This window comes from Oculina patagonica, chromosome 8 (genome assembly GCF_052425735.1).
Source record: "Oculina patagonica isolate OP01 chromosome 8, crgOcupat, whole genome shotgun sequence".
Lineage (NCBI taxonomy): Eukaryota > Metazoa > Cnidaria > Anthozoa > Scleractinia > Oculinidae > Oculina > Oculina patagonica.
In genome coordinates, this window is record NC_135765.1 from 13481769 (window position 1) to 13498421 (window position 16653).

Genomic DNA, 16653 nt, shown 5'->3' on the forward strand with positions numbered 1-16653 from the left:
CTGTGCTTGTCATATCGTCGTTTTCGGTCGGAATACGACGTACATGCGGATGGAACAGGTTTACACTCGATGAAGAAATCTCATCCACTCGAGAATTGCCTTCTACGAATTCTGAGCATTGAATACCCAGGTCTAGATCTAAAAATAAAAATAAAAAGGCGTTTAGTTTACCTCCTTGAAAGACTAGGCATAAAGGCCTTTAAGAGAGTTTATGTATAAGAAATAATTTATGATAAGTTTGAAAGTACAGCCATTGAATGCTTGAAGACAAGAGACAGAGGAATCGAGTCACCTGAAATACTGCTGGTAGTGAGCTTTATTTAGTGATGCAAAAATATTCCAGGCAGTTGATATAGCGTGTATAAATTTAATAAAGGAAAAGAATGTTTTAAATTTGATAGTGTAAAGTACAATCAAAGGCCCATTGGTTTGGATTTATACGTCACTTTAGCTTTTCATGTAGCTCCATCAGTCACCATCTTGGATTTTAAACAATAAAAGTTTCAACAACTTTCACAAAATGTAAACTGAAGCATTAGCTGTTTTATTCGTATTAGTGCAAGAAAATAACTTGTAACATAACTGCAATTGGGAGTTGAAAGTTTGGTCCTAGATTTAGCCTCTTAGTATGTATACTGCCTCTCGAGATCAAAATTCAATACATTAGTAATTTAATTGAAACGAACGAATATTGAAATGTCATTTAAAAATTAAATCCGGACTTAGATGGGTTATTTTCGCTAACTGAGATCTAAATCAGTAACATCAACAATGGGGAATGCCATTTAATGTTTATTTCAACGAGGATTTAAGAATTTTCTACCTCCATAAGTTGAACATAACAGTTATGGTAACCGTTCGTTACTGAGTATATGAGCCCATTCTTGCTCTCCTTTTTGGTCCCTTTTTTGGTTAAATATGGCTTTTATTGTACGTATTTTATCTCTTGCCGTAAATTTTTCTACACTCTTACTTAACAAATAAGTATAGTTATGTTTAGTCGGTTCCTTTCATATGCTAAATAATCAGAGCTTTGCATATTGCGGCGTATTGCCTCAATTGGTCATGGCGCGGAAAACGAACTTGTATGTTATGTCATATTTTCAAATATTCTAGCCAATGATCCTGAATGAACCTCTAAGTTGAATATATTATTCAAATGCTAAAAACATTGTAGCATTTTGTTTAACACTGCGGTGTTTGTTGAAAGGAAACACTTATATAATTATTTGCACAGCTTCAATCAGTGTGTGTCCATTAGCTTGCACAGTCACTGTATAGGTAAATAACGATTTTCAAAATGCTCATATTATTGAGAACCGTGTGCGACTTATCTTAAAGAAGCTCTACACTGCCTGTTTTTCAAGATCGGATGCACTTATCGTAGTAGTCAGTAATTTTGGTTACTCGACAGTAAACATGCATGAACACCTCAGACAAGCTACCTAATTTATACACGTGCTGACTGTATGCAAACACACAATTTTCTGACTGATCTGAAATATCAATAGCATAGACTGTGGATTCACTTCGATGTACTTAAACTGAAAGTAATGTTGTTGACTTGTGATGGTAGGAAGAGAGAAATCTTGATCTTGAGTGTAAAGCAGTGCGTGTCTTTACCTCCCGTGCTCCCTCCTAGGTCATCGTGCTCAACTGGAATGCGCACAATATGCTGCAAGTGCAGAAAAGGTTTTGCCTTCGGAGAGAAGAACAAGATCACCCACCCACCCATGGATAAGCATTAATATTGCCATAATGAAAGCCTTAATAAAAGGTAATAATATGAGCTACATACCGATGGTTCCATCACTGCACTGTCATTCGCGTTTGCACAATGCTTCCTCTAGCTATTATGGGATAATACTAAAGAAAAGGGCATTGCCCATCCATCTCAACTCCAAATGGAAGTCTGGGGTGAGATCAAGATATAAACTGCATGAATAGCAACCAACAATAAAATGTCAATCAAAACTTGAGACAAGAAACAATTGTTCTTGTTACTAATTCTTCTGCTAGACCCCTTTGTGCGGGGATGAGGGGTGGGGGAGTTACCGGGGTATTTGTAAGTGGGATTTTACACTATATACTGATCTGCACCTTAAAAAACTACCTCAATGAAGCAGTAAAAGTTGTCTTTTGTAGGGTTAGGGTTGCAAACTAGACCTTGACACAGATATGAAGCGAATGCATAAACATCACAAACTTTGAACCCGCACCCCTCCCATTAAAAAAAGCCCAACACCCAAATTTTCAGACGCAAAAGTCCTTCCTAGTAAAGAGAAATATATAACGTTTCCCAATATAAGTCCCTATTTTCGAACTTGTTTTTGTATTTTACGTTGTTAGAGCATGCTCAGAGCGACTGTAGAACTTGTTTTGGGTTTAATCCTCGGACGTACAAGCAAACTCAAACCCCCACCATCGTACCAGGGGGGGGGGGGTGGGGGGAGGAACCCATCCCAGGGATCAGGGTTTTCGTTTTATTAAGGCACAGCGAAATTATATTTCACTGAGTAGAAAGCGCTTAGCTTACTCTACGGTATGTCATAATTTTTTGTTGTCTACGTGACGTCATTAGAGCCGCCATCTTGAATCCGCCATCTTGGATTTCACCATTTTCTAAGAAATTCAGAAAATAACAAAATTAGATGTAAATTGTGCCAGAATGCTTTTGGAATGTAAAAATAAACAAATATTACAATTCTGTTTCAAAAACCTGGAAAAAAAGAAAAATGATAAATTCGACGTTTTTTGGCCAGACCTGTCTGTAGTTATGACGTTGCCATTGCAACGTCAAGTATCATGGACACATGATTGACATATCAAAACTTTTGCAAGGGATGAATGAACAGCTACTGAAAGTTTCAGTATTGTAGAATAAATCCTCTCTTCAAAATTTCGAAAAAAATGTACGTCCGAGTGTTAAGAGAGTTTTCTTGTATGCACAAAAATATACAGTCAGTATCCTTTCCAAATAGAAACCCAAATATTTTTAAAACGCAAATTTTCATCCAAAATAAGCTGCCCAGCTAACTAAATGAATAAATATATAAAAACACTAAGAATAGTTAACTAATATAGAATATAAAGTAAAACTGATTACGATTAATTAAAATGTGGCAGAAGCCTCTGGTTTTCCAAAACACGTTTCCTCAGTGCTTGTCTGAAAGATTTATCGGATGGTTTTCTTCTCAGGTCCATGGGTATAGGGTTCCACAACTGGCATGTTATTATTATTATGTGCTAACTCGATAGAAGACTTTCCACCTTCAGTTTTTCTGCTATATCGAGGGTACATAAGATTAAGACTACAGTAGTCTAACTATATCTAGTTTACCTAGAATGTCTTTCTTGATCTAAAAGAAATGTGCCTTCGATTCATATTTGATAGGAAATATGGAACCATACCCATTCATTCTCTTTGACGTCACGCAATGCCTCTTCTCACTATTAGGAGGAGCGTTGCGTGACGATCCGAAATGAAAAAAAAAAAAAAAACAGCAAAGACGAAGCTAGGAGACAATTAAAATCAATTTATCTCCAATTCAAGTGGCGAAGTTTCCTGGCTTGATGGTATTTACAGCCATATGTATTAGCTTATATTGAAAATGGAAGAGGGACTGTCCTCGTAAGGCCAGAATTAGAAGAGTTTGTTGAGACCTCCTGCTTTATAATAGAAATTGCTATAATACACCTATGCAAATAACAATAATCGAGGAGTAATAAGACTGATCGATATAACTGTCTCTCGTTTTGAAAATGGATAGTTTTTCTCGATCGTGGGAAGCCTCAATTAAACAACTTCCTCATGGTTGGGATGAATATAACATCAAGCCTAAATATCATAAAGCAAATTCTCCCAACTGGTCCCATACATTTCTTTTGATAAGATTGGGAGAAGTTACACTTGGAGGTTACTTCCTTTTAATCGCCTGAAGTAATAAGTTAGCTTTGAAATTCGAGTTCAGGAAGTAGATGCGGGTTGGCCTGGAATAAATGATGTATCACTGACATTTTTTTTCCGATGTGCTTCTTTCTTGACAACAGTTTGGACTGCTCATAATGAGATCAAGAGTTCGCCAATGAGGAATAACGAAGAGCCTTGGGGTCGGGTGGGGGACACGCACAGGGGGCGGGTGGCTACAGTTAAAAAAATACCTGGGTAGTAAGGAATAAGGCATAATAAAATTCAAAAACGCTTTTCGTAACGACGTAATTAAGTTTTTTTACGACAGGAATAATTAAGCAATGGAATTGTCAGGGCATATAGCTGCATTTAATAGAACAAAATTATTTTCTTCATCGCCTTCCCCTCCCCTCCCCTTAAAAGTTTCCTTCATTATTCATTTTGAACTTCGGACAGTGTCTCGTGCACAGTTGAAGCTCGCGTCTCCTTATGTTCAAGATAGTATTCGACTACAAATAAAACACGTTTTAACTCTGCTTGTATACTGATTCATGAACGCATGCTGTTAGTAGTGACGGGTTTTTATAGTTCCTTTTTATGCTTGCTTGCTTTCGAAGAAAGGCTTAGCGGATTCACTAGAGGATGAAGGTAATGGCTTCCATTCCACAATTCATTTGAAGAAAAGCTGGAAGAACGAGAAAGAACGAGAATTCAGCAGCGTAATGTCTGACCCTATGGCAGCGAAACCGAACTCGGATTAAACTTGAGATTTAACTAAATCAGTTACAGCAATATTAGGGAAACATTATATTGCTAGAATATAACCAGCAAATTCAACAACGAGAGCGGAAAGGAATTCGAACGTAAGTAGAATTGTTATTTGCTTATTTTGGCGCCGGCGAGGATTTTTGGTCGCCGAAGGTTTTCCTGAATTGCCTAAAGTTTTAAATTTAAAGCTTTTTTTGTATGTTAAGCTCGTTTTGTCTCATGGCTGCAGTATGAAAGCGTGGCTTCGATTTTAGTTTTCTATAAACTTTCTCAATATTTTTAGCTATGAAATAGTTTGTGACTCCATCGTGTCTGACACTTAATACACCTTTGTCAGCATAAGACATGTTATTACAAGATGAGCACTTCTAGAAGCTTCCCAACACAGTATTACATGTTTAAATGAATAACCTCGCTGGAAAAAAAAATCTCAACAAGGTGAAAAACGTAACCGTAAACTGAGTTCCATCTGACTTAGTCTTTAGTCAATCCTAAGAGAATGGCCCGAACCGCTCATGTGTTGTATACGTTTCTATTTTCAGATTTGGGAAAAAGTCGAAGTCTTTCGAGAACCACGGGCATGTGCTCAAGAAGTTGTTCCGCTGTTTTAAACTGCGGTATTTTTAACATATGATTTCTGGCTTCGAGAAAGGTTTGGCTGTATTACTGAGGTTTCAACTGTGTAATAATTTCAGTTTAAATCTGATTTAATTACTGTTTTATTGGAATGCTATATATTCAAATACAGATGTGCAATATTCCCAACAGAGTGTACTCTCATGCTCTGCGGGTAGTCGTTTTGTTTATTTCTTTTTCTTTAGCTTTCATTGTTTTGTGCAGATGTTGACGTGGCGCTTCAAGCTAAAAATATACCAGACCAGCGTGTGACCTGTGCGTGAATGCATTTTTGGTTTCTTGCCATTTTCTATTTCAAAACAAAAGTTAATTTAACCTGAAACATTAACACTCTCACCAACGAAAATATATTAGAAATTTCACTTAAAACCGTTTCTTCCTTGATAATGACAAAAAATGAATGAAGACCTTTATTTAAGTGTCTAAGTATTTACTAGCTCTTTCGGTTAATTGGGGACACAATAATAATCTTAAAAATTAAAAAAAAAAAATACAAAGTTTCAAAATTATTTAACGAGCTGCTTTCGCTTCCATTCTACAAAACAAAATTAACGAAGTGTTTTGAATTCTCTGTCGTATTGAAAACGGGAAATAATTTGTTCCCCAAAAAATTCTTCTCACTCTGCAACAAATGTTTTCTACTATTTATCAGTAATGAAGCTTTGTTTTGAAGTCAAATGCTCTAATATTAAAGCAGCAGCATGCATGTCAATCTTGTTCACCTTCATTCGCTCGAAGGATACTTTATCGATTCAAATACAGTTAATTATGGGGGGGAAACAGCGATCAATGTTATTTGAATAGAACAGCCTGTTAATCTGGCTACACCAATGGAATTTCTCCTGAATGAGTTCAATTGATGTTCGAGGATCATTTCCGGGGTTCGACTAAGTCAGACAATAGCTTCGGCTAAAAATGCCTTTTCTATCGGCGTTTCTAATGAAACATTTCATAAAGTAAATTAATGGACTGTTTATCCACTAAATTTATGGATATTTCTCCTCGAGGGCGTAAAAGAGATTCAAAAACTCAGCAGTATTATTGGGATCAGTTTGTTTAGTTGTTGTATTCGCCATCTTTGATTTTTAACACTGTAAACAAGGAAGATATCAAATACTAGTATTTCAACTAAGTGTAAACGGCGGGTATGAGTTGTTTGGCCGTAATAAGCATTTACAAAGGACAATGCTTTTTTTATGATTTAACTAAAATTACAGAAAAAGTGTCTGTCTTTGATACAAATGCATTTCTTAAACCTCATAGCTCTTGTCTCCCATGCGCCAATCGAGGATGTTAAAAGGCAACATTGAAATGGAAACAAATCTGAGCTTTCATTGAAATGTTTTAATCCTTGAAATAGCTTGTCTCATTTCGAATTTGTCAGCGATAAAGGTCACAAGCATAAATAAGCAGGGGAAGAAAAGCGTGTATTTTTTCGTTGACCAAGACTAGGTATACGTTCGCCCACGTAACCTGTCCTGATGAAAATAATTCTACCAGCATGCCAAAATGGAAAACTAGTGGATTTTTTTCTAACGAAAGACTTTTTTAACCATTTACATTCATTGCTCTTATATACAACAGGTTTTCACATAAAAATTCTAAGCAACGAAGTTTTACGTTAGCTTGTTTCATCAAGCCATGTCTGATGACATTATAATTAACAATTGATTCTAAACCAGGATATTTGCACTCGCAGAAAACTTTATTAGTACAATTACACTGGGAAAACGACAAGCCGTCCAAACCTTTCTGAGTTCTAAATGATATCTGAGGAAATTGTATATTCTAGAAATTATATATTGACGAAATGGAAATTGTATTCGTATGTTTGAAAAACAGGGACCGCTGAGTAAGAAGTTGTGTCAGTACAGGATGCATTTAAAATATTTTCCATCTGTTGGATTATTCCTTACTTGTATCCAGTAGGATTTAATATATTTTGGTGATTCTTCTTTTGTTATAATGGTGATTACATTGCTTTAACTGCAAAATAGTAACACACCAATTTATTTGCTTTTTGCGAAATTTATTAATTGGTCATGCGGTGATGGGTCAACAAGTCAGGAAATAACACTGAAGCATATTTACACTGTATTATTTTGCATAATAGCTAGTTTTCTAGCAATCGTATGTAGAAAGAGCATTCAGCAGGTATATGTTTGCAGAAATTCTGTCTGCAACAATAAAAAGCAATGATACAAAACATTGAAATATCTTGATTTTCAGAACGTGCCATTGTGTTCCAATGCAAATAAAAGCATAAGTTATAGTTATTTAGCAAAATGCACAACTTCACACAGCATATGAATAAAATCAGGGAGATTTTGTTTTTACAATTAAAAGAATGGTATCATTATTTAAAACTAAAGTTACATCTAATACATCGTAAATGTTTCTTATGGCGATTGATAATTATCTTTGCAAGGTAAAATAGCGACGTGTCTTTCTTATTTTTATATTGACCGTGATGGTCAACACCTGAGGCATTAAGTTCTATAGTATTCAAATATTCTCTAAACTACATCTATTCACACTCATTGTCGATGGTATTGGAGCTGTACTCTGCAATATACAGTGCTTTATGTATTTGCTGCCACCATTCCAAACGGTATAAGTATCTGTGGCATAGACATTGTACTCGACTGTGCATTTTGTGCCTTGGCATTTCTAAACATTCTAATCATTCTGGTTGTATAAGTGAACAGTAACGGCTATTTTCTTGTGCTGAAGTGTGTCACATAACTAGTCCTTGAAAGCAGCTTGTTGAAAACCATAACTTTTGCTTATGTCAAATATAAAGTCTTGGCTGCTCAGTTTATCAGTTCATTAGTGTCAATCGGTTAATCTTTCATGTTATAATATAGTTCCAATTTGAGACTGTGTAACAATTCTGCAGGGTTCAACTCAGTGGTGATGTACAGAGTCAAATATCTGTGCATGGAACAGGATGCCGACCTGCGAGAAAGATAGATACAAGGCGTTAAAGACAAAAATTTATCGACAAGAAATAGTAGTAATGAAAGAGTAGACAGCTAGTGAACCAGAGTGCAAAAGCAAGGGATCGAGTGAGCGAGAAAAAGCTTAAATTTTATCTTTGTGTATAACAATTAAAATGAAACATCCCCAAAGTTGACATATCAATCGTTTATGTTCGCAATTTGAATCATGATTTCTACCTATAAGAGAGAAAGAGTTAGAAGGAAGAAACTCATGTTCTGTTCTTTTAGAGTCTTAGTGACATCGTGCAGTACACTATTAGTGGATATACTATTAGGAGGATTAGAATTTGAAAACAAAAGCACTACTTATTCGACAAGTAATATAATTATGATCAGAGAACATTCTCTAGTGATGGAACGTAAAAATATATTTAACTTTTAACACCCTGTTAAATGTAGAAAGAGTGAAGTCAGTGGACTACGCGTGAATGAGGCTTCGAGGACAATTGGGAACGAGCGAGCGAATAAGTAACTTGACAACAATTAATGTCTAACTATGAAATGTGTTGGCGCTAAAAAAGTCTCTTGTAATTCATAATGATCGTTTAGTTACAAAATTCAAAATATAAGACGCAAGCCGAGATATTTAAAGCCTGGGCAAAAAAGGGAGTTAACGGACATGTTCATATATTTCCAGCAGACGCCATATTTGATTTTAAGACCACGTGGAGGACATCAATGCTCAGATTTCAGCAAGTTGTAGACTGAATCGTAAATAATCTGTTGTACTAGTAAAACAGGAAAATTTCCCCTAAAGATAAAGCAGTAGAGCTTCCTCTACACAAATGCATCTCTTAAACTGAGTAACAGAAAATGTTCCGAGCTCTTGGCAGCACATTGGACTCCATGTGGTCGGAAAAGCAGGTGGTAGTTTAGTAAGCAATACTGCTAAAGAAAATCCACAGAAGTCAGTGTGCTTTTACTTTCAGGTGTGAAATCGAAAGTGTTGGAGATTCCTTTAATTTTTCTGTTCGTAGTATGGTAATAGTCCGAAGCATCAAAAAACGAGAGAAACAAAATTATTATTCATCAAGACTTTGAATATGCTTAGTCATCACCTTGAATACGCCCATTAATGTTGAATGTTCCAAGATGATATTCTCTGTTGTATGCATGAATAGACTATCGATCGATATGAATTCGCACTTCAGCTTTTACACACAAAAGAGTAGTGCTTAGAACTAGCCTTTTATTCATATTTCTAACACGAGATACCACGTATTTCATAATGCAAGCAGGATTATCGAGGTGAAAGTCTAACTGATCTGCAAGCGATTCTACATTTAAAGGCGTTTAATTAATCTGTTAAAGCAATACTTGGAGCTATTAACTACAATTGCAACATGCAGCGTCTTATTTACAGAGGTGTTGCCTGATACATGCGTACCCTAAGAACATGAGTGGAATAAAATAGGCTCCATTGCGCTTAAATTCAGTCTTCCCTTCCACGCATTTATCGAAGATTACGGGATTTCAAAAATTTCCTTGTTTTGTTTAGGGTATTGGCTTATGGTCATAAAAAGATAAATATTAATCTAGCTTACACTAAGAACTTAGTTTTAGGACGTCTGTACCTTCAATGTTAACAATTGATCTGTCTTCGTTCTCTGTTGCTATTTTCTCCTGTTTAAGCGTAACTAACCACAGAGATGAAAACAGGACCACCCACCGTCGGAAAAGCCATAACAACGCCTTCATACAGCGGCTAGAACATTTATAAAGTGACCAGCACGCCATCACTGAAACTGCATGTGGGCCGGTTGAAAGTTAGACTCCTCGAGTTCCACAAATGCTTTCTTCTGATCTTTTTTCAGGGCGCGCGGCGGGGGGGGGGGGGGGGGGGGGGGGATGGTGATGAAACTTCATACATGCGCATCTGGGACTTCTGTGGTTGAGATTGGGGAGGGCAGTTTTGAAAAGGAGCTTAGCGCAACGATCGAAGTATAGCCAGCTAAAAGAGACGAAACATGGAAGCATTTGAAGAAAAATTGATCTCATTTTTATTAAAAATTATGACGGGAGGGGTGGCGTTGGAGGAGGTAGGGTGGGGTAAAAGTATATCACTGTTCAGTCTTTTTTCCGACTAGCTTCGCACCCGCTTTCTTCCGGGGGGATTGGGGGGGGGGGAAATTGTCACTGCTGGGGAGTAAGGGGACACTGATAAAATTTAAGCATGGGTTTCATAACGGTATACATAACTTTCACGGCTGGAATTATTGAGTAACGGAAATTTAAGGAAGAAATAATATGGACAAATCACTCCTGTAAATGGTAAATTTCATTTAAACCCTTACAATCGCCCCACCCCTCCCATCCACACTGCATCCCTTAGTGATTTCTATTCATTCATAATCAGTCTGCACTGACATAGACTACGAGCAGTTCCTATTTTTTCGCAGAGTCCGTCGAGTATGAAGCGAAAAAATTTTCGCAGAGTCCGTCGAGCGTGAAGAGAAAAAATAAATTACTTATCTTTTCTTCAAGCTCGACGGACTCTTCGAAAAAAATTTTCGCTTCAAGCTCCACGTACTTTGCGAAAAAATAGGAACTGCTCGTAATAGCACTGACAGGACAGGGCCTTACAAGTAAGCCGGCAGTGGGAAGCTTGGATCTCCTGTGGCTTATCAGACTACAAATAAAACACGTTTGTTATTCGACCCTCATTTGCAACGGTTTGTGTGTGCTGTTTGATATATAAGTTTTATTGGAAGAAGCCCTCCCTTTTCAGTTGCGGGGTTGCAAAACAAATGGAATTCGATTCTAAACTGGAAAAGATTTTGAATGCCTGTTAGATACGATGGAATATTGTATTTCCAACTGGATAATTTGTAGACGTGACTGAAACTTTTAGACCAAATAATGAGCGCAGTACAACGTTAACTGGTGATTCAGCAACGACAGCGGAAGACTTCGAATGTAAGTATCGAGTAAGCAGAACTGCCGCCATTCCTTGGATAATATGTATCAGGCTTCTATAATTCTATACTAGCAGCAAGATTAACTCGAATACCTCGGTCGCCGATGGTTTTGCTGGAATAAGAGAAACTTCAGCGGCATCTTAGGCTTTTATATAATTGTCCAAAAGTAATTAATCAGATCTTTAAAAGATGCATTTTATCGTCTTATGACGGTACAATACGTGGGTTTGATACCCTTGTTATTTTAATATTCAGCTCGGTCATGTGTGGATTCGAAACTGAAAGGTGGTTTTTGACAGCGAAGGACATGTTACCATAACAAAGAGACGAGTTCGTGTCTACTTAGTTTAGTAAACGGAAAAAGTGATTGCTGGGACATTGCAGCCTGCGCCTCAGACGAAACTAAACCCTGATTTAGTCCTAGCCGCGGTTAGACTACGTCTACGACGCAGGCTAGGACTTTGCTGTGTTCTGAATCTTTTGGCCCACACGTTTTAACTAGCTTTATATTATCAAGAAAAAATATCAGAACAATGTGAAAAACGTAAACGCAGAACTAGCTGTGTCGTTACCACCTGAAGGCTCCGTGGACAGTCAACAAAATAGTCAAAACTGCTCATATATGTTCCCGGGTATATGTCTTTCGTGTTTTCTTTTTAGTAGTTTCGAGAATTACGTAAAGCCGGAAATCCTTTGAGAATGGGAAACAGTTTTTCCGCGTTTTGAGCTGTGTATTACTGACATCCGTTTGGCTGCAAGGCGGTGAATCACGGCACGTCTTTCAAAAAATTACTGTGGGAATTATTTAAAGGTTTGTACTACATTTTGAAATGAAAACGTACCATACTAATATTCAATTGACTTCGCAGCAGCTTTATTTACCTTCTGGTTATATTAACTTCTTTGATTGTTTTGTGGCGGCTTCCCAGAAGCTATAAATACTACATTCCTTGCAGCATGCGGTCGGCGATGTTTATATTTTGAGATGTGAATTAAGCAATTTTAATTCTGTTTCTCTGCCATGTGTTACTTTTGAACGGCGCTCGTAAAACCTGGAGCCGGTCTATGAACGACTCAGTCGAACTAAAAGAAAAACGTGCACAATCAACACATTCCTTCTTAACGTAAAAATTTTAACGCAAAAAAATTCAATTGCAGATCAGTTAATGAACAGATTGCTTTCCCTTTGTCCTCAAAAGTCAAAGAACATCAAGTAAATGCTGAAAATTTTCTGGTTTACTTAACGGGGAAATAACGTTTTCTCGAAAAAAGTCTACAAGGAAAGACCCCTAATGTAAAAAATATATACATATAGCTTTTATTTGAAAGTCAAATTCGTTAGCAGCCAATCGAGTCCTTACACAAGTCACGTCCATTCTTCTTGTCAACAATAGATGACATAGTTAATTTGACTCATTCCCTAACAAATTTACTTATTCATACTTCAACACGAATAAATATTTGTATGAATATTGAAGCATCACGTGCAAAGGTATTGCAGAAAGAAAAGCACAATTCTCAGGGGTACATTTTGTTTCTTGTGAGTGCATGTCAGCTAATTCATTCACAATAGAGTTATTTACTAGATGAACATTCTTATATGGAAACACCTTGAAATATGTAAAATTTCCTATCGAAAATAAAGCATTTAAGCTGCTCAGTTTATCCCAGTGCTAGCCATTAAGTCTAGTTATAAGTGACACAACTTATTTTCCAACTCTCCAACTCTTTAAAACAGATGATTCTTCAAGGTATAAAACATGTGTTCTGTCTTTCTGTTTGTGCTGTGCAGGGCGGTTTTAACTAGATGTCATCTGTACATTGCACAGGAAACTTCAGCTCTGTAAGAAAAAAAAATATTATAGATATAAAGACACTTATTTATTATTATGCTTGAAGAACACTTATTTACAGTTATAAAAAGCCATCCTGTGAGTGTCACAGCTTAAAAGCAAACACAATTTCCAAATGAATACAACTGAATGCCTGACAGTAGCTTCAAAAATGTCTAATTCACATCTGCGTTGACAAGAAAAAAATCCCATCCCATGACAGGTTGATATATCAATCATTTATGTACTACTGACTATAGATATTTATAGTTAAAGAAGTAAGAAAGAATTGTGAAATTTACAGACGCATGTTCAGTTCGTTTAATCCGGTTCACTTCATGCCAGCAGCCGCCATCTTGATTTTTGGGATCTCATTGAGGACAACAAAAACCAAGAAATCAGCAAGTTGCAAACTGAGTCATGTTCTTATTCGATGTGTATTAAGAAAGTAAAATTTCCCCTTATTATGGCTATAAAAGTAAAATTGACAAAGATCGAGAAAAATGCATTGGTTAAATTTAGAATCTGAAGAGCTTTTGGGAGCCCCATGTGCTCGAGGTAGTAAATGGTAAATTAAAAGGTAAATGCTTTTCTGGTGACAATCCACTCAGGGCAGTGAAACTTGATTTTATTTTCAGTAATGAAGATTTTGAAAATGAAGGAAGTCAATATTATTTCGTGTGGATATGTTAGCATTGAGTAACGAGAAAGAGAAAGAATCAAACATTCCTTTCAAAGATCGAGTCGAGACAGTCAGTTCCTGTATGATTCAAGAATTCTACTCACATGATCAATACTAAATTTTACAAATCCGTGAAACTTTAAGACACAAAACCATATTGGGAAATATCTTTAATATTCGAAATGTTTTCTTTTCGTGGATAAGAAGAGATGAGTTTTATATATTCGAGAACTAAGTGAAGTTTAGTAAAGCCAGGAAAGCAACTGACTTTAAGTTATTAAACAATGGAGCGAAACTAGGACAAGTTGCTTCCAAAAATGCAATAACTAAAAACTAGCATTATTAACATAGAAAAAAATGAACACTACACCCATTATTAATCATATCTGAGAATTGTCTACTGAAAAGTCAGCATGCACGAACAAATGAAGATTGCATGTATCGCTGGGAGAGAAGTTGTTTCTGTATTTTGGCGATTCTTCCTTTCTTGATTACGGGTATTGCCTTGCTTTAGCTACAAAACAGTAACACATCTTTCCATTTGCTTTTTTGCATTTTCTCAGTTGGAAATGCAGATGGATTGAGATAGGAAGTGGCACTGAAGCCATGCTTAGGCTGTACTTTTTGCATAATTCAAGTCGCACGCAGAGAAGCAACATACATCGGGTGGATATATATTTGAAGGAATTCTGGCTGCATTAAAAGTAATCATCGTGACAAAGCTGAACTAACGTGAAGGTTACTCAACATCCTTTGTTTTTACAGCGTGTTATTGCGTTCCAAATCGAATAAAAACATTCTGCATTTATTCACTGCAGCAAAATAAGCAGCTTATTCAGCATGTGACACATTCCCTACAGTTTATCATGTTATTTTGAAGTTCTCGTAACTGTCTTTGCAAGCAACAATGGCAACATGTAGTTATTATTTTGTGTATCCACCATAAGAGTCCATCAACATCTTCATTTTTTAAACTACATTTATTGTGGTCATAAAAGTTATAATTTAAGCAGTAGACAGTTTCTCATATTTTCATAAATGGTGCCACTGTTTTAACATACCGGCCTAATGTGTAAGTGGTATGGATTTAACTGAATAGATTGTGAATTTCGTGACTTGGCACTTCGACAAAGATATATTTAAGCTTTTGGAAAACAAAAAAAAAAACAGGAGTTCACTTCTTATAGTTAGGTGGTATGGTTTTATTGCGATATCAAGTTGATCCTAAGTTTGTTACCTTTTATGCTAGTGTCGTCATTTTCGGTTGGAATACGGACATGTTGAAACGAAATTGCCTTCGAGGAGGGAATCAAGGACAACCTACGCCAGTTGTTGTTTTCTGAACATTCAACACCAAATCGCAAGTCTAGATATGAGAGAAAAATAAATATATTTATTTATATATTGACTAGAGCTTGGAGTTTATTTATGTATAAGAAATAACATTAATTTTAAAAGAAACTACAGTAAGTGAGTGAACGACCCATGAATGGCCTTTTTTATTGAGAGACCGAGTGATTGAGTCATAAGCTGCATCGGTTATAATGCCTGTTGCCGTATCCTGAGTGATGTTAAAATATCCCAGGCAATTTACAAGCTGCCTATGTTGCATCACCCTGACATACTTTAGCACAAATCGCGTATTGCTTTACTTCCAAGGCACCTCAACATTGATCGATCACGGAGGTTAATTTTTTAGACTTGTGATGACAGAAAAAAAATATTGGTATTAGAATTCAAGCGGTACATATCTTTACCTTGTATCTTGGCATGAACATAATCATCGTTCTCGGTTGGAACGCGCACATGCTGTTTTATCGGAATTGACTTCGAAGAGTTACACAAGACCACCTATCGAAAGGAAAGTCATAATAATTATTATTGCCGCATCAAAAGCCATAATAAAAAAACAACAACACAAGCTGTGTACCGACTGTGCCATCACTGCAAGTTTTATACTTGTGATTTGAGCTTGCAAATGTTAAATGCTTCGTTCCGCTTTGATTGGGTAATATATTTAATAAACATCGACCAGAAAAGGGCGGTGACACCCATCTTAATTAAAAACGGAGGACTGGGGCGAAACACAGACACACTATCTCACTCAACTAAAATACTGCTCGCAATAAATGTCAATCAAAGCACTCAGCAAAAAACATCTTTTTGTTCGTGCCTTTGTTCGTGGAGGATGAGGAAGCCGGTGGATTTATGACTGGGATTTCACAATATGTGCTGATTTATCTGTACCTTGGAAAAAATCATCTTGTTGAAGTAATAAATCTTATATTCCCCTTTCTAGTGTCGTAAACAACACTGCAGTTGGCAGAAATGTGGACCAAATACGTAAACATCACCATATTTGAAGATCTATGCTTAAAAACAGCAAAACATGTTATTGAAACACGAAGTGCACACATCAGACTCGTTTCATCGGCCATTCGTGGGTTAGTTAAATCTTGACTCACAGTGTGCACTAACCCCGCCGTTCAATTCAACATGAACTTAATGGAACCTGAACTTTTATATATACAACAACGTATTTTCGCCCATGTGAGTTTTCTTTATTGTAACCAAATTGAATTGTCAATTTTGCTGGCGAAGTGGTGAATCTAAATCCCCCTTCCCTCGGGACACAATCGTGCAATTTTGGTACGCTACAGCGACAAAGAAAGTTGGGTCGAGCCATGATGACTTGAATGCAGCTAAACAAAATACCCATTTAAAAAAAAAAAAAAAAAAAAAAAAACCAAATGCCACCCAGATTACCCAATTCGACAGAAATTTATATTTAAGTTAAGCTTTAACTTTGCAACATTATCTTTAGGATAAACAAAGAAAATTTGCCATTTTTCTAAATTGTTGCTGACATCGCAAGATGTCAGGTTAATGATTTTTGCCGCACTGA